At 38.9% G+C, this 24,562-nt stretch overlaps 1 long non-coding RNA gene across 1 annotated transcript; it reads right to left on the bottom strand.

The window, feature by feature from the left end:
- Positions 1-26: 26 nt before the first annotated feature.
- On the bottom strand, positions 27-22,033 carry LOC148004654 (uncharacterized). The gene is made up of 3 exons (XR_015624616.1): positions 21,977-22,033; positions 11,974-12,030; positions 27-103 (listed from the first exon to the last, which is right to left on the bottom strand). It is a non-coding gene; the product is annotated as an uncharacterized LOC148004654 (long non-coding RNA).
- Between the last annotated feature and the right edge of the window lie 2,529 nt (positions 22,034-24,562).

The following is a 24,562-nucleotide window of genomic DNA, read 5'->3' as shown; positions in this document are numbered from 1 at the left end:
TGAGATAATAGGTGATCAGTTCTAGTTTTTATGGAGTCTCTTTATTAGCTTACATCGAGTGCAGGAAGAAGATTCTCTGATGATGGCTGAGAAAGGTGCTGATCTGTAGAAAACAAAATAGTTTTTTATTGTTCCATATAGTTAGCAGAACAGAACATCTTGCTCTAGGCCTCTGGCCTATCCGGACTCATGGTTTTGGACACACAAACAATATCAGGCATGGGTTCCAATTCCTGGATTGGTCCTTACACCTAAGAGACTGCTTGGTTACTCCTAAAGCATTTGTGCAATTATTGCACCAGCATGTCCCACAGGCAGATCTCCATTGTAGACTGAAGGAATTTGTAGCTCAGGTAATGATTATCTTTCCCCTCTTGTAGTGTGCACAGTACTTTCCAGTACGATGAACACTAGTGAATAAAGGTGAAGGCTCTAGGTAGGCACCAGCACCAGCACCAGCTGAACTTCTCCGTCTTCAGTGTGATTTACAAATGCTATTTTCAGTAATTGGACCTAAGAATCAGTTTGTGGAGAGCTACCAGTAGTCTGGGCAATAGCCTGAGTCATTTAGAAGTTTTAATGGGGTCCTTTTAGACAACAATTCAACTAGATAGAGCAATTTCTGGCAATGGAAATTTTCTATGGTAGCAAAAGACATCTACTTGGGACATTGTCTGTCTCTCTTACTACTTGGTGACTCTATATTTCCCTCATGTAAGTATATGTTTTAAGATGTTCCTAAAGTATTAGGCTTCACCATGCCCCCTCAAATGGCCCTCAGTGTTAGTTGTCCCTCCCTGTATCCCTTGACTTCCTACTCCTTTGCATCCGACTCCCCATTTAATCTTCCCATTTCAGTATACCCTCTCTCTCCTCCATTTCTGTATGCTATAGCTTCCCTTCCCTGGGAGATCTTCCCTGATCTCGGATTCCTTACATTAATCTATTCTCTTTCTTTGCTTACACAGATTTAGCATGTCTATGAAATGCTTGAAAGCTAACACTCATATTTAAGAAAAACAATACCCTATCTGTCCTTTTGGGCATGGATTACCTCCATCAGGATGATTTTTTTTCTAGTTCTAGTCATTTCCCTGTGAACTTTATAATGTCATTTCAAAAATTATGAATAATATTCCAGTGTGAAAATATACCACATTTTTATTATCCAGCTATCAGTTGATTGCCATCTAGGTTGTTTCCAATGTTTGCCTATTATGAAAAGAGTAACAGTGAATATAGTTGAGCTGCTGTCTCTGTAGTAGGATGTAGTGCTCTCTGAGTATGTGCCCAAGGGCGCTATGCCTGTTTCCTGAGGTTCATAGATTCCCAGCTTCCTGGAAAACTACAGAATAATAGGTGGGACCCATTGCACAAAATGGTTTTAACAGAAGTGAAAGAAACACATGCCAATAAATACGGCTGAGTACTTCTGTTGATCCATTGTGTCTATACTGGATATCTAGTTATTTACATGGCCCTTCCAAATAACATTCCACTTGAATTTAATGATTAGGAATGAATTTTGACAACTATTTGTAAAGATAAAATTCATTGACTAGCACTAATAATTACCTCTCAATCAATTGAAATTATGTTTGTGTACCTAATTAAAGTGACAAAGGTATTTATCTGACCACCCTAGGGCAAAGGAGGAAGAATCAACAAATTGGATTATGGGAGTTCATTTGCAGGTAATAAATTAAATATACTTCTACACATTCAGTATTTTCCTCTACACAGGCTCACCATTCACAATTTTCAAATTTCACAAATCCCCTGCCTCTTCTTTCTCACCAAAGTTTTCTTCCTCTTCCCATCAAGGCCACGACAGATTAATTTGACTTTTCTTTAGAACATGCTTGACTTACCGGGGATTACACATTTAGAGAAAAGTAGTAAATGCCCTTACCTGACTACCCCAGGGCCATGATAAATGTAGAAGAAATGAACATGAGCATCTTTTGCTAGGGACCAGCTATAGCCATAAGGTTCATGTCATGAGATGGGGAAGGGGCATCAATGCTAATAAAGACATTGGCCACATGCTGACTTTCAAACAAGTGGCCCCATATAGTTTTGAGGTTTTTTTTTTTGTTTTTGTTTTTGTTTTGTTTTTTTTGCATCGATGCTAACAGACACAATAATAGTTTCCATTATGCCTTTCTCAGGGACTGTGTTTTGGTGTTTTCCTCTCTTTCTGCGCTTTTTCCTCAGATACCTGTCTCACGTCATATGATTTGCAAACCCGCCCCTCTAATGCCTCTTCTCCTTTATGTCTTAGCATTGAGATTTCTTTTTCCTTCCCTTGAATTTTCCCCCTTTATTGGTTCAATTCCTAATTCCCATACCCATATTTGTATATCGCACATAGATCCAAGTTAAAAGTTAGACTCTGCTTATGAGAGCATATGAGGCTTTTGAATGAGTGTAGGTTACCTCATTTAATATACCCATTCTTTACAAATTTCAGGTTCTTCTTATTTTCTTTACTGTTCAATAAGGTTCCATTGCGTATGTGTATATGATTTTCATCTCTTGGTATAGTCATTCTTTACTATTGTAGAGTATCAAAAACATGGATGTATTACTGTCTCTGTGTAGGGTAGAGTCCTTTAGGTATGACCTGAGTAGTGTAGCATGGCATATGGGAGTTCATTGTTTTTACTGTCCTGATTTATGACCACGGTAAGATATGACAAAATAATAATGACTTTTGTAATAAATCATTCTTATTCATATATAGTATACTTTTTTGTAAAACAAGTATATTAGTATTTAAATTTCTCCAAATAAATTTCAAATAAAAAAAGGTTTCAAGGAACATTATGCTTTTTTCTTTTTCTTTTTTTATATTATTGTAAACATTTAAAATTTTGTAGTTTCAGAATTTAAAGTAAGAGAGTTGCCTAGACCCAGGTCCTGAATTTTTTTAAATTAGAGAAATTCAGTGCTAAAAGACTAAATTATGCTATCAAATTTGTCTCATTGTTTTGTGAATCAAACAAAAAGCTGGAAAAATTCCCATTTTTACATTCATACCTGATTAAACTTTCTATTTTAATATTTAGGAAGGAATCATAAATACATTTTTGTGAAGAACTGTATAAGAGAATAGCTTCTGTAAGCCTCAAAATAAATCATGTTTTAAAATAAAATATAAAAATATTATTGATTTAGCCATTTTCTCAGTTATTCTTGGAAGAGAGAATTATCTTACAATATCTCAAGGTGTTCGCTAAGATATTACAGCAGACACTAGCTTTATGTTTCATAAAACAAATTTGCACCCAATATTTTAATTAAAATCTTCAGCCAGAACAAAAGAGCTGTATATGTTAATTATTATAATCATGCTTATTTGACTCAGTTCAGTATGGAACATTGTTTTCTATAATTTAAGATTGGCCCCTTAAAATAAAGAGCCTTAATGAGACATTAGCTAAATGAGTTTTGCAAGGAAACAATTTAAATTATGTGTTCAATTTTTAAGGAATTTAAACTACTATTGAGAAAAGACTTACATTTAACCCCAAATTTCATAATAGCACATCTGTATTTCTCTCTTCACTTAGGCATTCTGGAAAGCATTTAAACAAAGAACATAATAAAAGTCTGTTTCATTCTGGCTTTGGGAGTTCTTATGTGATGTATCAGAGTCATTAAGAACTCAAGGTAAAGAGTCCTAACAAACCCCAAGTACACTTGATACATAAAGTCTGAGGTTATAAACAGGTTATCTTAATTGCACATTTAGAAAAGGTCTTTCATCAGAATGAGATATTGCTCTACCATAAAAGCAATTGGAGCTGTGCACTAAAACTGTACCTATATTCAACTCAATGAAAAAGATAAACCAATTTCCAAGGTATTTTAAGAAATATATGATAATTACAATTCAGCTGTGAATAATGTTTCTCTGAATAAAAATCTAAAAATGGAACTGGGTCATAGTGTAACTCCTCTGTTGTCAGATGCTAATAAAATATATTGCTAGAGAAGTAAATATAAATGGCAAAGAGAGATAGCATAATATCATAGGTCGTGACCTAGAATATGTCATATCCTATATAGAAGAACTCTGGTTAGTTAGGCTGTCATTTGAAGTGTTTGTCAGTTACTTATTGATTTATCTGATTATCATTACAAGACGGTTAAAAGTAGGAAGGATTGATTCTTGCAATCTAAATATTTCCTTTCAGATATATATGCAGAGTTCTTTTCCACCAAATCAATTAATATTGGTTTAGTATAGATTCTACATAGACACATAAAGTTGTTAAATCTCTTGTATTGTCAATAGGAAAAACTCAGTAGATGCTACTGTTTTAGTCAATGTCAATGTGATTTAGTAATTTAGTAGATTAATACTTTATTATCAAGTAATTGTTTTAAGTGACTAGCTTTTCCTCTAGAGAAAAGGAGTCATTGCTCAAGGATTCTCTCATGAATTCATTGTGATAAAAGAGTTCACAATTCAGGTCATTTACCAAGGAAACAGTAAGAATAAAAATATACCTAGTTAGAGTTACATATAGATTTTAGGGGTTTTTCAAATATATAGTTCAAGAACTTAGAATATGTGAATTGAAAATATAAAATCTAAAGTAAAAATGAACAATTTATAAAACTTTACTCTTTAACATTTCAACACATTATTTTTATATTTTTCCCAAATATTCTAATATCCTTAATAGAATTTCTCAGTTGAGATATAGCTTGTATTGATTATTTTGACTTTCTGAATACCCATAATTCAAGACTTATTACAAAGAAAAACAAGAAATGCCACCATGTAACTCGGTGGACATAAAATATCTATAGGGATTATGTTCTGCAGTCTACTAGGGCATAAACATCTTAAAACAGACTTTGCTAAAGACACAAAGAATGTTTAAACATATTTAAGAGGAAAATAGTTATCCCTGCCTTTTGCCATTAAAATTCAAACAGGATATGTTGGATGCTAAGTATTACATTGATGTGTACATTTTGCAGAATACACTACATAATGCTTTCGTGCTACTCACATAATTTATAATACAGTAATAGCCATTATTTTCACGAGACCTAGGCACCCCAAGTGAACGATTTAGAGCACTCTAGCTCATTAGGTGATTGAAGCTCTTTGGTTCTGAGCATTTTACAGAGGCAATGTTGAAGAGCAGAACATCTCAAATTAAACTAATGCATAAGAGAGCTAGCTGTTCGGGAGTGAAAATTCAATCATGTGACTTCTCGAACGAGGAAAACAATCAAGCGATTGTCAAATTATGAGAATCCCAAATATAGTTCTGTCTATATTGGTTTCTCCTTTCGACATCAGCATTTTAGGTTGGATAATACTTTGCAATGGAGGCTTACACAGTGCAGCATCAGAGGCTGAACAGCACCATGAATGTCTATATAAGATGCCACGGACATTGCCTAGTTTCATGGCCCTAACCTGGCTCAAGAAATTGCAAAATGTGCCCTGGGAAATGAAACTGTTTTCTGCCAAGAATTAACACTTCATATAAAAACACCTAAATCATAATGATACCTGTGTTGTCTCTGATTAAGAAGGGACCCCTCAGGTCCATACACTGAACACTTAGGGAATGTTTTCAGTATTTGAAAGAATTAAGAGGTGTGGCCTTCTTGGAGGAAGTATGTTCTTGGGAATGGGCTTTGAGGTTTCAAAAGAACAAGCCAGGCCCAGTGGCCCATTCTTTCTATTGCTTTTGAATTCAGATTACACTGGCTACTTTTGTGTGTCTACTTGACACAAGCTGGAGTTTTCACAGAGAAAGAAGCCTCCCTTGAGGAAATGCCTCCATGAGACCCAGCTGTAAGGCACTTTCTCAATTAATGATCAAGGGTGGGGTGACCTCTTGTGGGTGGTGCCATCCCTGGGCTGGTGGTCTTGGATTCTATAAGAAAGCAAGCTGATCAAGCCAGGGGAAGCAAACCAGTAAGTAACATCCATCCATGGCCTCTGCATCAGCTCCTGCCTCCAAGTTCCTGCCCTATGTGAGTTCCTGTTCTGAATTCCTTTGGTGATGAACAGCAATGGGGAAAGTGTAAGCTGAATAAACCCTATCCTCCCCAACTTGCTTCTTGGTCATGATGTTTGCACAGGAATAGAAACCCTGACTAAGACACAGACGTTAGCACTTTCAGCTACTCCTCCAGTACCTGTCTGACTGTATGCTCTCATGCTTCCTGCCATGATGAAAATGGACTAAACCACTGAAACTGTAGCCAGTCCCAAGTTAATGTTTTCTAAGACAACATTGCTGTGGTGGTATTATTTCTTTACAGCAGTAGACCATAAACTAAGACAATGCTCACATTGAAAAAAAAACGTGAACACTTTTGTCATAATTGGTAACATCAGTATCTGATATCATCATTAAGACATCCATGAAATACTTGTGGAATACATTGTATAGGGAGGAGGAATGGAATTAGTTACTGACTACATCAGAGTATGTTGAAATACTGAGGATTCTACCGATTGAAATTTTGATCTGTCCACATGATTTGGCAGAATTATCCTTCAATTTTATTTCTTCATAAAATTTAGCTTGATTAAATGTTGATAGGATTCCGCAACAGTGAAGCCTGTGAATCCCAGCAATAATCCGCATTGCCAGATATACCCAAGGGTGCAGAGTGATAGTTATTTTGAGGTAATCAATATTCCTCAAAGAGGATTTAAGAGATGCTCAATTAGATGGAATTCATGCCTGGTAATATAAACCAAGCCAGTTGTCTGCGGCTGGTGAGATCATGGTCCCTACAGGTGAACCTACTTCTGCAGATTCCCTTTACCAGTGTAATTCCGACTGTATTCTATGGGCCTCCTTTCTGTCTACAGATGTGTGTAGCTGTTATATCTCATTAGAGAACCTTCTCCGTTTTTTGCATCAATTAGAGGTCATAACACAAATTGACAACTGGTCACAATGGAGAGAACAGCTGAGTGGAATTTCCCTAGCCACATTTGATACATCTACAATGTAATCTCTGCAACTAAATGTCAGGAAATATCGGGTAAAGGGGATAGAAAAACTGTAAGAGCCAGGGGACCAGGATGTTGCATATGAAATATCACTGTATATATATGTCAGGACAGGAGATCGTCCCACAGAATATTGACAACACTCTTGGCTAAACAAAACCTGCACAATGAAAACACCTGTTGACATTCCAATGTGACTATGGTAAAGCACTCAAATAAGCCTCAAATAAGCTTCAAGGAAAAGGTACAGACAAGATAATGGCTGGTGAGAGGGGGACGGGCAGAGGGAGGAGAGAGAGAGAGAGAGAGAGAGAGAGAGAGAGAGAGAGAGAGAGAGAGAGACTAAAATTCCTGCTAGGTATCCAATACCAAGAGGTCAGATAAAAAGAAAAGCTTCGTTTTGGTGGACTGTGCTCTCTGTTGGAGAAAACCACAGTACCTCAGTAGCTCCGAATGTTTGTTACATAATAGAACACAGCTAGAGGCTTATTATGTACAGCTGAACAAAAGGGTGGGGTTACTACATGTAGATAAACAAAAAGGCAGACAGGTTTTACGGCATACCTCTGTGCCAAGGAGACAAATTTAGCTAATATTGGTAGGGACTGTCTCTTGTGGGTATCTTCTGCTCACATTGTCAACACTCTAATTTGGACACCAGGAGAGGTCTTGCCATTTCCCTAAGTCTAGCCTGGGAAGCCTTTGACCATTTTCCATATGTGTGAGACTTTGGAGTCCTTGACATGGCTCTTCTCATATCTACAACATACTAAAGATTTCACAGCCTTAAAATTGCCTCCTTCCAGTCCTCACAGAGGGCAAGTGATATGAAAATAGAGCTCATGTATGAACGCCCCCCCCACAAAAAAAAAACCAATGTAAATAAAGTCAGGAAAGCAAAAGAAAAAAATTAACAAAGAGGAAATGTTAGAAAACAATCACCATGCAAAGGAGACAGAGGGTAGCTGAAGTTAGCTGAAGTTCTTCTTCCCAGAAACAGTTGCCTGAGATCACCTTTGCAAAAACATAAGGGATATGTGGGAGAATAAACTGCTTTTGAATCAAACAGACTGATTCGTCTGCTTCAAGGCAGACAGGGAAATTACTCAAAGTGAGCTTTTAGACTCCTTGGAGTAAAAGGCAATAAAAGTTTACCGTGATAAGAGAATTAGCTAACACGAAAGACAATTGTAATTCATTAGTGTAGAAAACCCATGTTTAAGAGCTACTTAGAATAAAACAAATGGCAAATTCTAGATGAGTTCTTCCTTGTGATGAAAGAGACAAAGTAGTTGAAGTAGTTGAAAATGAAGATAGCCTCATTTTCAGTAGATTGAATAAAAGCTGTTATCACAGTTTTAATTCTCAAATGAAAATCTGCATTTCTATGATTATAAAAGATAATTGATTTTGAATTATGTATTAAATCCTTTTTAATTTTAAGCATAGTTTCACCAAGCATATGAAGATCCTATTACGCCTTTAGGATTGCTAAAGATTTCTTAACCTGAATGCGATTTAACCTTCATCATTTAAGATCATTTGCAGTGAAGGATGCTGTGTTTCACAGCCTGAAACTGACCGAATTTCTTGACAAAGGCGGTTCTTCGTAAGTGGTTGATTCACCTGCACTTTTATGAAATGTTTCAGTTTTCATTTTTATAGTACCCATTTATTGTTCTCTTTAGATGATTAAGCATGTATGTACAAAGAGTCAAATCTGAATTAATGAGCAAGTTTTAAATTCCAGGCAGTGAAATTGTAACTATGACACTTACAATGTTATAAGCAGTCTTGCTGGATTATCAAAAGCTACCTTGGAAGACCAGTGGAGGGGAAATGTTATTGCAATTTTTGCATGGGGAAGATGTTAGGCATGGTTATATTAAGTAAATTCTTGTAATAAGTAATTAGGACAGATGGAGACTATAGTGCCACATAAGTATATAGAGTGTTTTAAGGATTTAAATTAATAGAAAAAAGCTATATTCATGTTAGTTATCCTAATCATTCTTTCCTCTTAGCAAACCGTTAAATACACAATATTTTTAAAAGATCACACATTGCTTAAATCTGCCATGTTTAATGCTGACTCTGTTTCTGTGCCTTTCAGTGTGATTTTACTTCCCTATGACATATTGGCTGTGATGCCGTTTCCTCTCTCCCTCCATACTTGTAGATTGATGACCCTTAAAAATATCCTTTTGAGAAACGTTGACAGATGTATTGAAGGACCCTAGGGGCTTTCACCAGCCTTACATCCACCCCTCAGGTCAAGACTAGGCCAAGTACCAGCTTCCTGACTCAGTTCAAGGCTAGGCCAAGTTCCATTCTCCACCCACAGTTCTCAGGAGGAGCAGGGACATTCTTGAAAAACTGCAGAATGTACTGACTGATAGTCACCTAACCCTCTGGTCCCAGATAGAGTTCCAATGAATGTCACATGTTTGCTAGCCAATAGATTCAAAGGTCAATATGCTTAGCCAATAAGTTTAAACTGTAACCTTGCTGATGTAATTTGTACCCCTAAAAAAGTATAAAAACTGCTCGTTATAGCCATTTGGAGTCACCTTCTAGTCTGAGTGAGGGTCAACCCTGATGTGCTGGAAAAATAAGCCTCTTTTGTTTGTATTGAACTCCATTCTTGTGTCTCACTTCGGGGGGGTCTTCTGGTAGTTAAGACTCACTTAGACCCTTACAGTATTTCCAACACTTTCTACAGCTCTCCAGTTATCAAGTTTCCTTTTTTGTAATTACATTTCTTGATGCATTATTTAAGGTTACTTTCAGTTTATATCTGAACCCATCCATTGGTATTATAGTTTGTTTGAGAAAACAATAATGGATATATATATATATATATATATATATATATCCTGTTGATAAAATTTCATATTTACAAGTTATTCAGTAACACATTATTGGGATAATATAATAGCCATTTAACTGACTCTTATTTTGTACTGCTTTAGTGACAGTTTTAATGCACATATATAACCACAAAATAGAAGTAAACACCAAAACTGTACTCTCAGTGGCATGTTTTTCGTTAGTTGGTTGTACTAGTCAGGGTTCTCTAAAGGAGCAGAACTGAGAAAATGAATAGAGAATAAGCTTACAAGATGTGGTCTGAGTAGTGCAGCAACAAATGTCTCACAACAGAAAGAATCTACTAATTGTTCAGCCCCAGAGGCTTTAAAACTATATAGTTCAAACCTGGAGAGATGTTGGTCTTCTGTCTACACTAGAATTGTGAAAACACTGGATTAAAAACCAGTCACAGAAACTGGATTAAATGTATTTACCAGCGAGTGTGAGGGAAAGCAGGCAAAAAAAAAAGTTTTCTTCCTGTGTTGCCATATTTAGGGTGGGTCTTCCTGCTTCAACTAAGCTCAGCAAGAAAATTCACTCACAAATGCAAGTGGAATCAGGGTAAACAGCCAAGATTAGCCATCACAGCTACTAATCTTTACCATTACATTTCAGTCGAGACAATATGGCTTACACATTTGGCTCAAAGTCAAATGATGGGTCCAAGACAGGCTATGTTCTGTTCAAGATGGCATCCTACTAATCTCTGTAGATAGCTCTTGGCTCTGTAGTCTGCTCGAGACAACTCTCTTAAGACATCCCTTTCTGCTTGAGATACTTCGCTGTTGCTAGAAAAGAAAATTCTAAAAACTCTCTGAATAGCTCATGAATTTTCCGACCAAAGTCAGAAAACTGCTGTTAAAAAAAAATTCTCTTGGATTTTTTCAACTAATTCAAATGGAGCCCCCCTTTCTGTCTTCTCCTCTTCTGTGCTCCTTCCCTTCTTCTCTTCTTTCTTCTTCTCCTCTTGTTTCCTACATGTGACCCCCAGCCTGGTAAATCAAACTCTACCTCTCTTTATTATTCCCTCTGTTGTCAGCTTTATTTAACCAATAGTTTTAAATTGGGGAGTAAGGTTTGTATAATAAAAGCTGGTGTAAGTGAGAATTTGCTAGTCTTGAAAAACCAGATATTGGGGTACAGAATTTAGCACACAAATAAAAACAGCACCAGAGCCACCCCCAACAAACAACTGGGAGAAGTGACTGAAAGTACCGTGAAGGCAGAGGTAATAAAACGTCATTATGTATTGCCAGAAAGTAAGAAGGAAAAAATACAGAAGGGACTTTGACAATGATACAGGAGTCATGGGCCAAAATAGGCCAAGTTAGCAAGAAAATAAGTAAATATAGAATTACAACTGGAAGTAAGCCAGGTTCTATATATGCACTTACACAAACAAAACCTCTATTATGTGAATAAAGGAGAATGCACAACAAAGGAAATATTCCACATGATATATATGTGAATTTTATTCATGAATATAGAACCCATAAACACACACACACACACACACACACACACACACACACACACACACACACATCCTAAAATGAATGGGAGACCTCAATGTAAAATATAAAAGCTAGATGAGGAAAAACTAAAGTGTAGATATCAATAATTCTTCTAGCCTAGCAACAATGAGGCACATTCAGTAAACTCACATTTGGAAATTTAAAATCATTGCTGTATAAAACAAGCCATACTTATGTACTACCTGGCTTTCATTTAAAATAAGCATATATGTATAATATTGCTGGTGGCAAAATATTAACTACAAAACACTATAAACCATTAAAAAATGACAACAACCACAACAACAAAAACCCCATTACCACAACGTAGAGGAGTTCTCAGAGTAGGCAGGGAGAGATCATAAAACTAATATATTTTTCCTATCTAAAGCTTTGTTTTACATTTCACTGTGTACATGAAACCAAATGCAAAACTGTATTTGATGATTTTTTTTTTATCCCATGAATAATTGGCTCCCTGCCTCAACAAATTGCTGCTTATTGACATAAATTACATAAAACGATTCTTGATTTTATAGTTTTAATCCATCCAAACTTCAAAATCTTCCATCAACAACTCACCTTATACTTGCATAGAATTATAGGGTTACCTCTCAACTTGAACGCATGCCATATTACCTAAGAAGAAACAGAGAGCACACTGATACAGTCAGGCTTTTGAAATGAGCAAGTACTCACAAGTTCTCGTACTTAGAAACTCTGGGGCAGATCTGACCTGGGGCCAAGTAATGCTGACTCTATAACTTAAGGACAGTTGAATGCTATGAATTTTTTTACTTAAGGGCTTCTTAAACAAATCATCATATAAGTAGATAAAAGCATATAGTGATACTTATGTAAATATGAACAAGGAAGATAAATATATAAATATTTAAGCTCAGTTTTATATAAAAACTGGGTGATAACATTTATATACTGACATCATTTTTGGTCCCGGTGAATTTCACGACTGCTACATTAACTTTTTAGTGCTTAAATAATAAATTACTTTCAAATAGTGGTTTATGACAATACGTGTTTGTAATCTTGTTGTCTCCATGGATCAGGATTTGGGGTCAGCTGAAGCGTGAGCTCATCCTGGCTGGCACAGGCTTTGGTAAAGTTGTCAGCAAGAGATGGAACCTGGAGCCATTTTCTCAGTTACACAGTTGTTGACAGAATACACTTCAACCTCTATGTCGGATTACTTCCCATTGTTCCTAGAGCCTGACCTCAGAAGCAGTAGATCATGGATAACTGTTGCTCTTGAGAGCTACGGGAGATCATCTGCTGATTTGGTCTCGCCCCCCCAGGGGATGCAGGGATGATACTTTTCTAAGAGGATTACTTGCTTATGTCAGAGGGACCCAGGATGATCCTCTTTTGGATTAGGAATCTTATTATATCTGCATAATCCCTTTACTTTTGCTATATTATCAGTTAAAAGTCAAGATAAAGTTTCTGCCTGCATTTAAGGAGAAGAGATTATATTACATTATGAATGCCATGGGAAGGAGTCATGAAGACCATCTTGGAATTCTGCCTAAGGTAACTGTCACGCACCACCACGCCATTCTCTCTACTCATCCACTATTGGGTCGTCGAGTAGAAAATGTGGCCATGATACCTAACTGAAACCCAGTTAGTTTTAAAATGTAAGCTCTTCTTAGTGTGTAATACCTAGCATGAATTATTTATTCCTATAAAAGAATTCATTGCACAAACTGCCTGACTGATTTGTACTTACATTTTATATTAACTAATGTTCCCAGTTCACATTGCACTAAGTGCTACTTAAACCGTACTCAAAAAAATAAGCTTAAAAATACTAAGATCAAAATGTGAATGCTTCACTCCTTCTTTAAAAGGGGAACAAGAATACCCTTGGCAGGGAAGAGAGAGGCAAAGATTCAAACAGAGACTGAAGGAACACCCATTCAGAGCCTGCCCCACATGTGGCCCATCCATATACAGCCACCCAATTAGACAAGATGGATGAAGCAAAGAAGTGCAGACCGACAGGAGCCGGATGTAGATCGCTCCTGAGAGACACAGCCAGAATACAGCAAATACAGAGGCGAATGCTAGCAGCAAACCACTGAACTGAGAATAGGACCCCTGTTGAAGGAATCAGAGAAAGAACTGGAAGAGCTTGAAGGGGCTCGAGACCCCATATGTACAACAATGCCAAGCAACCAGAGCTTCCAGGGACTAAGCCACTACCTAAAGATTACATGGACTGAACCTGGACTCTGACCTCATAGGTAGCAATGAATATCCTAGTAAGAGCACCAGTGAAAGGGGAAGCCCTGGGTCCTGCTAAGATTGAACCCCCAGTGAACTAGACTGTTGGGGGTAGGGTGGCAATGGGGGGAGGGTTGAGAGGGGAACACCCATAAGAAAGGGGAGGGGCGAGGGGATGTTTGCCCGGAAACCAGGAAAGGGAATAACACTTGAAATGTATATAAGAAATACTCAAGTTAATAAAAAAAATAAAATAAAATAAATATGTGTTTATTTTGTTTTAAAAAAAATACTAAGAGAAACTTTGCTTCATTTGACAATAAAATAGTTTTGCACTGATGTGGGTAAACTAAAGCTTAGTTATTTTAAATCACATATTTTCCCACACCTGCGGATCCGGGCCCGCAGCAGCTCTCTGCTCCCAAATCCCGTGGGAGAGAGACCTCACTGCCTGGTCAGGTGGGCACTCCTGAGGCTGCAGAGTGGAGGAGACCACCAACACTGCCCACCGCTGCCCACATCCCTGGCCCAAGAGGAAACTGTATAAAGCCTCTGGGTTCCCGTAGGGGAGGGCCCAGGAGCGGCAGGACCCCTGCGCCTGAGACACCGCCGGAACCTGAAGGAAACAGACAGGATAAACAGTTCTCTGCACCCAAATCCGGTGGGAGGGAGAGCTGAACCTTCAGAGAGGCAGACATGCCTGGGAAACCAGAATAGACTGCACTCTGCACACATCCAGACGCCTGAGGGAAACACCAAACGCCATCTGGAACCCTGGTGCACGGAGGCTCCCGGAAAGAGCGGCGCAGATCTTCCCGGTTGCTGCCGCCGGAGAAAGGACTTAGGCAGTACCCCACGAACAAACTTGAGCCTCGGAACCACAGGTAGGACCAACTTTTCCGCTGCAAGAAACCTGCCTGGTGAACTCAGGACACACAGAGGCAAAAATCCTCTAGGACCGGGCACTTTCTGTGTTTACCGGAAGTCCCACACCCGCAGATCCCGGCCTGCAGCAGCTCTCTGCTCCCAATCCCCGTGGGAGAGAGACCTCACCCCCTGGTCAGGTTGGTACTCCCGAGGCTGCAGAGCGGAGGAGACCACCAACACTGCCCACCCCTGCCCACATCCCTGGCCCAAGAGGAAACTGTATAAGGCCTCTGGGTTCCCGTAGGGGAGGGCCCAGGAGCGGCAGGACCCCTGCAACTGAGACATCGCCGGAACCTGAAGGAAATAGACAGGATAAACAGTTCTCTGCACCCAAATCTGGTGGGAAGGAGAGCTAAACCTACAGAGAGGCAGACACGCCTGGGAAACCAGAATAGACTGCACTCTGCACACATCCCGACGCCAGAGGAAAACACCAAACGCCATCTGAAACCCTGGTGCACTGAAGCTCCCGGAAAGGGCGGCACAGATCTTCCTGGTTGCTGCTGCCGCAGAGAGCTCTTGGGCAGCACCCCGGGAGCAAACTTGAGCCTCGGGACCACAGGTAAGACCAACTTTTCTGCTGCAAGTGACCTGCCTGGTGAACTCAAGACACAGGCCCACAGGAACAGCTGAAGACCTGTAGAGAGGAAAAACCACACGCCGGAAAGCAGAACACTCTGTCCCCATAACTGACGGAAAGAGAGGAAAACAGGTCTACAGCACTCCTGACACACAGGCTTATAGGACAGTCTAGCCACTGTCAGAAATAGCAGAACAAAGTAACACTAGAGATAATCTGATGGCGAGAGGCAAGCGCAGGAACCCAAGCAACAGAAACCAAGACTACATGGCACCATCAGAGCCCAATTCTCCCATCAAAACAAACATGGAATATCCAAACACACCAGAAAAGCAAGATCTAGTTTCAAAATCATATTTGATCATGATGCTGGAGGACTTCAAGAATGACGTGAAGAACTCCCTTAGAGAACAAGTAGAAGCCTAAAGAGAGGAATCGCAAAAATGCCTGAAAGAATTCCAGGAAAACATAAATAAACAAGTAGAAACCCATAGAGAGGAGACACAAAAATCCCTGAAAGAATTCCAGGAAAACACAATCAAACAGTTGAAGGAATTAAAAATGGAAATAGAAGCAATCAAGAAAGAACACATGGAAACAACCCTGGATATAGAAAATCAAAAGAAGAGACAAGGAGTTGTAGATACAAGCTTCACCAACAGAATACAAGAGATGGAAGAGAGAATCTCAGGAGCAGAAGATTCCATAGAAATCATTGACTCAACTCTCAAAGATAATGTAAAGCGGAAAAAGCTACTGGTCCAAAACATACAGGAAATCCAGGACTCAATGAGAAAATCAAACCTAAGGATAATAGGTATAGAAGAGAGTGAAGACTCCCAGCTCAAAGGACCAGTAAATATCTTCAACAAAATCATAGAAGAAAACTTCTGTAACCTAAAAAAAGAGATACCCATAGGCATACAAGAAGCCTACAGAACTCCAAATAGATTGGACCAGAAAAGAAACACCTTCCGTCACAAAATAGTCAAAACGCCAAACGCACAAAATAAAGAAAGAATATTAAAAGCAATAAGGGAAAAAGGTCAAGTAACATATAAAGGCAGACCTATGAGAATCACACCAGACTTTTCGCCAGAAAATATGAAGGCCAGAAGATCCTGGACGGATGTCATACAGACCCTAAGAGAACACAAATGCCAGCCCAGGTTACTGTATCCTGCAAAACTCTCAATTAACATAGATGGAGAAACCAAGATATTCCATGACAAAAACAAATTTACACAATATCTTTCTACAAATCCAGCACTACAAAGGATAATAAATGTAAAGCCCAACATAAGGAGGCAAGCTATACCCTAGAAGAAGCAAGAAACTAATCGTCTTGGCAACAAAGAGAAGAAAGGCACACAAACATAACCTCACATCCAAATATGAATGTAACAGGAAGCAATAATCACTATTCCTTAATATCTCTCAACATCAGTGGCCTCAACTCCCAAATAAAAAGACATAGATTAACAAACTGGATATGCAACGAGGACCCTGCATTCTGCTGCCTACAGGAAACACACCTCAGAGACAAAGACAGACACTACTTCAGAGTGAAAGGCTGGAAAACAACTTTCCAAGCAAATGGTCAGAAGAAGCAAGCTGGAGTAGCCATTCTAATATCAAATAAAATCAATTTTCAATTAAAAGTCATCAAAAAAGATAAGGAAGGACACTTCATATTCATCAAAGGAAAAATCCACCAAGATGAACTCTCAATCCTAAATATCTATGCCCCAAATACAAGGGCACCTACATACGTAAAAGAAACCTTACTAAAGCTCAAAACACACATTGCACCTCACACAATAATAGTGGGAGATTTCAACACCCCACTCTCATCAATGGACAGATCATGGAAATAGAAATTAAACAGAGACGTAGACAGACTAAGAGAAGTCATGAGCCAAATGGAATTAACAGATATTTATAGAACATTCTATCCTAAAGCAAAAGGATATACCTTCTTCTCAGCTCCTCATGGTACTTTCTCCAAAATTGACCATATGATTGGTCAAAAAATGGGCCTCAACAGGTACAGAAAGATAGAAATAATCCCATGCGTGCTATCGGACCACCACGGCCTAAAACTGGTCTTCAATAACAATAAGGGAAGAATGCCCACATATACTTGGAAATTGAACAATGCTCTACTCAATGATAACCTAGTCAAGGAAGAAATAAAGAAAGAAATTAAAAACTTTTTAGAATTTAATGAAAATGAAGGTCCAACATACCCAAACTTATGGGACACAATGAAAGCTGTGCTAAGAGGAAAACTCATAGCGCTGTGTGCCTGTAGAAAGAAACAGGAAAGAGCATATGTCAGCAGCTTGACAGCACACCTAAAAGCTCTAGAACAAAAAGAAGCAAATACACCTAGGACGAGTAGAAGGCAGGAAATAATCAAAGTCAGAGCTGAAATCAACCAAGTAGAAACAAAAAGGACCATAGAAAGAATCAACAGAACCAAAAGTTGGTTTTTTGAGAAAATCAACAAGATAGATAAACCCTTAGCCAGACTAACGAGAGGACACAGAGAGTGCGTCCAAATTAACAAAATCAGAAATGAAAAGGGAGACATAACAACAGATTCAGAGGAAATACAAAAAATCATCAGATCTTACTATAAAAACCTATATTCAACAAAACTTGAAAATCTTCAGGAAATGGACAATTTCCTAGACAGATACCAGGTACCGAAGTTAAATTAGAACAGATAAACCAGTTAAACAACCCCATAACTCCTCAGGAAATAGAAGCAGTCATTAAAGGTCTCCCAACCAAAAAGAGCCCAGGTCCAGACGGGTTTAGTGCAGAATTCTATCAAACCTTCATAGAAGACCTCATACCAATATTATCCAAACTATTCCACAAAATTGAAACAGATGGATCACTCCCGAATTCCTTCTACGAAGCCACAATTACTCTTATACCTAAACCACACAAAGACCCAACAAAGAAAGAGAACTTCAGACCAATTTCCCTTATGAATATCGACGCAAAAATACTCAATAAAATTCTGGCAAACCGAATCCAAGAGCACATCAAAACAATCATCCACCATGATCAAGTAGGCTTCATTCCAGGCATGCAGGGATGGTTTACTATACGGAAAACCATCAACGTGATCCATTATACAAACAAACTGAAAGAACAAAACCACATGATCATTTCATTAGATGCTGAGAAAGCATTTGACAAAATTCAACACCCCTTCATGATAAAAGTCCTGGAAAGAATAGGAATTCAAGGCCCATACCTAAACATAGTAAAAGCCATATACAGCAAACCAGTTGCTAACATTAAACTAAATGGAGAGATACTTGAAGCAATCCCACTAAAATCAGGGACTAGACAAGGCTGCCCACTCTCTCCCTACTTATTCAATATAGTTCTTGAAGTTCTAGCCAGAGCAATCAGACAACAAAAGGAGGTCAAAGGGATACAGATTGGAAAAGAAGAAGTCAAAATATCAATATTTGCAGATGATATGATAGTTTATTTAAGTGATCCCAAAAGTTCCACCAGAGAACTACTAAAGCTGATAAACAACTTCAGCAAGGTGGCTGGGTATAAAATTAACTCAAATAAATCAGTAGCCTTCCTCTACACAAAAGAGAAACAAGCCAAGAAAGAAATTAGGGAAACGACACCCTTCATAATAGACCCAAATAATATAAAGTACCTCGGTGTGACTTTAACCAAGCAAGTAAATGATCTGTACAATAAGAACTTCAAGACACTGAGGAAAGAAATTGAAGAAGACCTCAGAAGATGGAACGATCTCTCATGCTCATGGATTGGCAGGATTAATATAGTAAAAATGGCCATTTTACCAAAAGCGATCTACAGATTCAATGCAATCCCCATCAAAATACCAATCCAATTCTTCAAAGAGTTAGACAGAACAATTTGCAAATTCATCTGGAATAACAAAAATCCCAGGATAGCTAAAACTATCCTCAACAATAAAAGGACTTCAGGGGGAATCACTATCCCTGAACTCAAGCACTATTACAGAGCAATAGTGATAAAAACTGCATGGTATTGGTACAGAGACAGACAGATAGACCAATGGAATAGAATTGAAGACCCAGAAATGAACCCACACACCTATGGTCACTTGATTTTTGACAAAGGAGCCAAAACCATCCAATGGAAAAAAGATAGCATTTTCAGCAAATGGTGCTGGTTCAACTGGAGGTCAACATGTTGAAGAATGCAGATTGATCCATGCTTATCACCCTGTACAAAGCTTAAGTCCAAGTGGATCAAGGACCTCCACATCAAAACTGATACACTGAAACTAATAGAAGAAAAACTAGGGAAGCATCTTGAACACATGGGCACTGGAAAAAATTTCCTGAACAAAACACCAATGGCTTATGCTCTAAGATCAAGAATCGACAAATGGGATCTCATAAAACTGCAAAGCTTCTGTAAGGCAAAGGACACTCTGGTTAGGACAAATCGGCAACCAACAGATTGGGAAAAGATCTTTACCAATCCTACAACAGATAGAGGCCTTATATCCAAAATATACAAAGAACTCAAGAAGTTAGACTGCAGGGAGACAAATAACCCTATTAAAAAATGGGGTTCAGAGCTAAACAAAGAATTCACAGCTGAGGAATGCCGAATGGCTGAGAAACACCTAAAGAAATGTTCAACATCTTTAGTCATAAGGGAAATGCAAATCAAAACAACCCTGAGATTTCACCTCATACCATTGAGAATGGCTAAGATCAAAAACTCAGGTGACAGCAGATGCTGGCGAGGATGCGGAGAAAGAGGAACACTCCTCCATTGTTGGTGGGATTGCAGACTGGTACAACCATTCTGGAAGTCAGTCTGGAGGTTCCTCAGAAAAGTGGACATTGAACTGCCTGAGGATCCAGCTATACCTCTCTTGGGCATATACCCAAAAGATGCCCCAACATATAAAAAAGTCATGTGCTCCACTATGTTCAGAGCAGCCTTATTTATAGTAGCCAGAAACTGGAAAGAACCCAGATGCCCTTCAACAGAGGAATGGATACAAAAAATGTGGTACATCTACACAATGGAATATTACTCAGCTATCAAAAACAACGACTTTATGAAATTCGTAGGCAAATGGTTGGAACTGGAAAATATCATCCTGAGTGAGCTAACCCAATCACAGAAAGACATACATGGTATGCACTCACTGATAAGTGGCTATTAGCCCAAATGCTTGAATTACCCTAGATCCCTAGAACAAATGAAACTCAAGAGGGATGATCGAAATGTGAATGGTTCACTCCTTCTTTAAAAGGGGAACAAGAATACCCTTGGCAGGGAAGAGAGAGGCAAAGATTCAAACAGAGACTGAATTAACACCCATTCAGAGCCTGTCCCACATGTGGCCCATCCATATACAGCCACCCAATTAGACAAGATGGATGAAGCAAAGAAGTGCAGACCGACAGGAGCTGGATGTAGATCGCTCCTGAGAGACACAGCCAGAATACAGCAAATACAGAGGCGAATGCCAGCAGCAAAGCACTGAACTGAGAATAGGACCCCCGTTGAAGGAATCAGAGAAAGACCTGGAAGAGAATGAAGGGGCTCGAGACCCCATATGTACAACAATGCCAAGCAACCAGAGCTTCCAGGGACTAAGCCACTACCTAAAGACTATACATGGACTGACCCTGGACTCTGACCTCATAGGTAGCAATGCATATCCTAGTAAGAGCACCAGTGGAAGGGGAAGCCCTGGGTCCTGCTAAGACTGAACCCCCAGTGAACTAGACTGTTGGGGGGAGGGCGGCAATGGGGGGAGGGTTGGGAGGGGAACACCCATAAGGAAGGGAAGGGGGGAGGGGGATGTTTGCCCGGAAACCAAGGAATTATTATTAAGTATTAAATAAATTAAAAAAAAGAAATGTAAAAAAAAAAGAAATATGACAACTCACTGATGATTGTCAGCAATGCATCCTGCACCACCAACTGCTTAGCCCCCCTGGCCAAGGTCATCCATGACAACTTTGTCATTGTAGAAGTACTCATGACCACAGTCCATACCATCACTGCCACTCAAAAGATTGGATGGTCCCTCTGGAAAGCTGTGGCGTGATGGCTGTGGGGCTGCCCAGAACATCATCCCTGTATCCACTGATGCTGCCAAGACTGTGGCCAAGGCCATCCCAGAGCTGAACAGGAAGCTCACTGGCATGGTTTTCTGTATTCCTGCCCCCACTGTAGCCACTGTGTATCTGAAATGCCCACCTAGCAAATATGATAACATCAAGAAGGTGATGAAGCAGGCATCCAAGTGCCTACTAAAGGGCATCCTGAGCTACATTGAGGACCAGGTTGTCTCCTGCAACTTCAACAGCAGCTCCCACTCTTCCCCTTTTGATGCATTGCTCTCAATGACAACTTTGTAAAGCTCATTTCCTGGTATGACAATGAATACAGCTACAGCAACAGGGTGGCAGACATCATGGCCTACATGGCCTCCAAGGAGTAAAGCACTCCCCAGCAAAGACACTGAGAGCAAGAACGAGGCCCTCAGTTGCTGAGGAGTTCCTGTCCCAACTCTGCCCCCAACACTGAGCATCTCCCTCATAGTTTCCATCCCAGATCCCCAAAATAACAGGAACAGCCTAGAGAGCCCTTCCTACTCTTGAATACCATCAATAAAGTTCGCTGCACCCACAACAAAAAAATAAAAGCACCCTATAAAAGATCTATAAAGATACGATATTTAGTGCTGATTAGTATTAAAATACTTTAGTGAATTTATGGCCGTCTGTGGATATAGTTTAACTCATTTCAATGAATATGACTTACCAACCAAGTAAGTGTACTGCTTACTTCTTTTTTAGAAGTCATTCTGAGCTTTCCCATCTGTAAGAAATTTTCAGTGTCATATATATCACACCCTCAGAAACAACAACTGTGATGATAGAGGAGACAGATAAAATGCCCTTTGAAATCAGAGGTGCAATCTTCTATTTCAAGTCATAAAGCTCAAAAAAAAACTTCTAGAAATAAAGTGGAATTTATATAGAAAAAAAATCACATATTTTGCTCCTAGCAAGATATATTTCGGTTCTCCAACTTAAACTAAGTCCTTAAACTTAACTGCATCCACAGGATTCTAAGAAAGTTGTTTTATCTCTAAAGGCTACCTAAACTAGTCTCCCGTTCAAGATACATAGAGCAGATACAAAAGTTGCATCCAAATAGCTGTCCTTGGAGACAGTAGGAACATTTTAAACTTCTGCACAAATCCTTAGATTTAGAGGATTTTCTTCCATAGATCTATGTGTTACACTTGAGTGTATTGAGAATATGATCTAATTTCTGCATTTTGTTTTCATGCCTAGATACAACTTTCTTGCAGCTTTGAGAATTAGTCTGAAAACCCCTGAAAATCAAGGGACCCCACAAGCACAATAGAAAGTATCTAAGATATTAAGGTCTAGAGTAAGGTGTCAGGAATACGTGTACAAAGTGGTCACTCTGATGAACTTCCCTAGCTGTGTCTTGTGTTGTAAAAATTAACACTTTGCACTATCTCAACCTTCATTTTTAGGTCAAGAATAGGATGATTAAATAGTATTCAGAATTAAATTGTGTCTCTTCACCCAGCTAACTTTCATGGTAAAAGATAAAATGAACAAAAATCCTCTACATGAAACATGCTGGGATTCAGATCTTCTTCTCTCGGAAAGTTTTCTATACCAATTTTTGCTTTCTACTACAAGCTGCTTCTACAAAACAAATCATTATTGACAAAATCAAGCCATGCATTTTACTCTAATTTTATCTCAATTGCCACCAATCATTGTTGATGCCTTAACTATTTTCTCAGGATTACTATGTATTAGAAAAGGCATATTCTGAAAATATGTTTCCTTACAACTTTTCAGGATTGTTTAACAAGGACCTCCTTTCAAGATTTTATTTATTTTTTCTATTACAAGATATAGGTTTGGGTGATTTTTTTTGGTGTCTACAGTAGAAAATGATTTGTAAAATCTTGAAAATGTATAAACTTAACGGATAGCTTAGTATTGAAAACTTAGTATGTCAGAACACTGAAATGGACATGAACTATACCTCTGTGAAACAGGAAATTTCAATGTCTCTTATAAAAGTTATAAAATACTGTAGCTTTCTTTGTACTTTATTTTATCTAGTCCTGATGGTATACTCTGAAAATACTTTACTACACAAAGGGGTGTAATGGATTGAAAAGCATACCCCCTATATTCAGAATGTAAGTGAATTGTTATCTAACTTAAAGTTCTGACATCTATATTTTTTGGAATATGAAAATTTTACAAAGGTTATCAAGTTCAAACTAAGACCCTATCCAATATGATTTATAGTTTACAAAGGGATATTCTTTTCAACAGATACATTCAAGGGGGAGAAACAAATCCAAAACCAAACCCAAACCAAACCAAACAAACTCCCCCAGCCCCCCGCAGCCCCAACAGCAACAACAACAACAACAAGAGCAAACAAAACAAAACAAAACCATAGATGATGTAAAGGGACCCAAGGGGAAGATAACCATGTACAATCCATGGAGAAAGTTCTGGAAGTGTTTGTACTCACAGACTGTCAAGTATTCACCAACTCTCGAATCCCACAAGGTTTGAAATCTGTGAAATAAATTCCTTAACATTTGTCCATCCTTTCAGCTCTATACTCTGTAATTCTTTTTTTTTTTATTAACTTGAGTATTTCTTATATACATTTCGAGTGTTATTCCCTTTCCCAGTTTCCGGGCAAACATCCCCCTCCCCCCTCCCCTTTCTTATCGGTGTTCCCCTCCCCCTCTTCCCCCTCCCCCCCTTGTCCCCCTCCCCCAACAGTCTAGTTCACTGGGGGTTCAGTCTTAGCAGGACCCAGGGCTTCCCCTTCCACTGGTGCTCTTACTAGGATATTCATTGCTACCTATGAGGTCAGAGTCCAGGGTCAATCCATGTATAGTCTTTAGGTAGTGGCTTAGTCCCTGGAAGCTCTGGTTGCTTGGCATTGTTGTACATATGGGGTCTCAAGCCCCTTCAAGCTCTTCCAGTTCTTTCTCTGATTCCTTCAACGGGGGTCCTATTCTCAGTTCAGTGCTTTGCTGCTGGTATTCGCCTCTGTATTTGCTGTATTCTGGCTGTGTCTCTCAGGAGCGATCTACATCCGGCTCCTGTCGGTCTGCACATCTTTGCTTCATCCATCTTGTCTAATTGGATGGCTGTATATGCATGGGCCACATGTGGGGCAGACTCTGAATGGGTGTTAATTCAGTCTCTGTTTGAATCTTTGCCTCTCTCTTCCCTGCCAAGGGTATTCTTGTTCCCCTTTTAAAGAAGGAGTGAACCATTCACATTTTGATCATCTGTCTTGAGTTTCATTTGTTCTAGGCAT

Source organism: Rattus norvegicus, chromosome 7 (assembly GCF_021556685.1).
Source record: "Rattus norvegicus strain SHRSP/BbbUtx chromosome 7, alternate assembly SHRSP_T2T, whole genome shotgun sequence".
Lineage (NCBI taxonomy): Eukaryota > Metazoa > Chordata > Mammalia > Rodentia > Muridae > Rattus > Rattus norvegicus.
The sequence above is the reverse complement of the archived record's forward strand: the minus strand, read 5'-3'. Positions and strand labels throughout refer to the sequence as shown.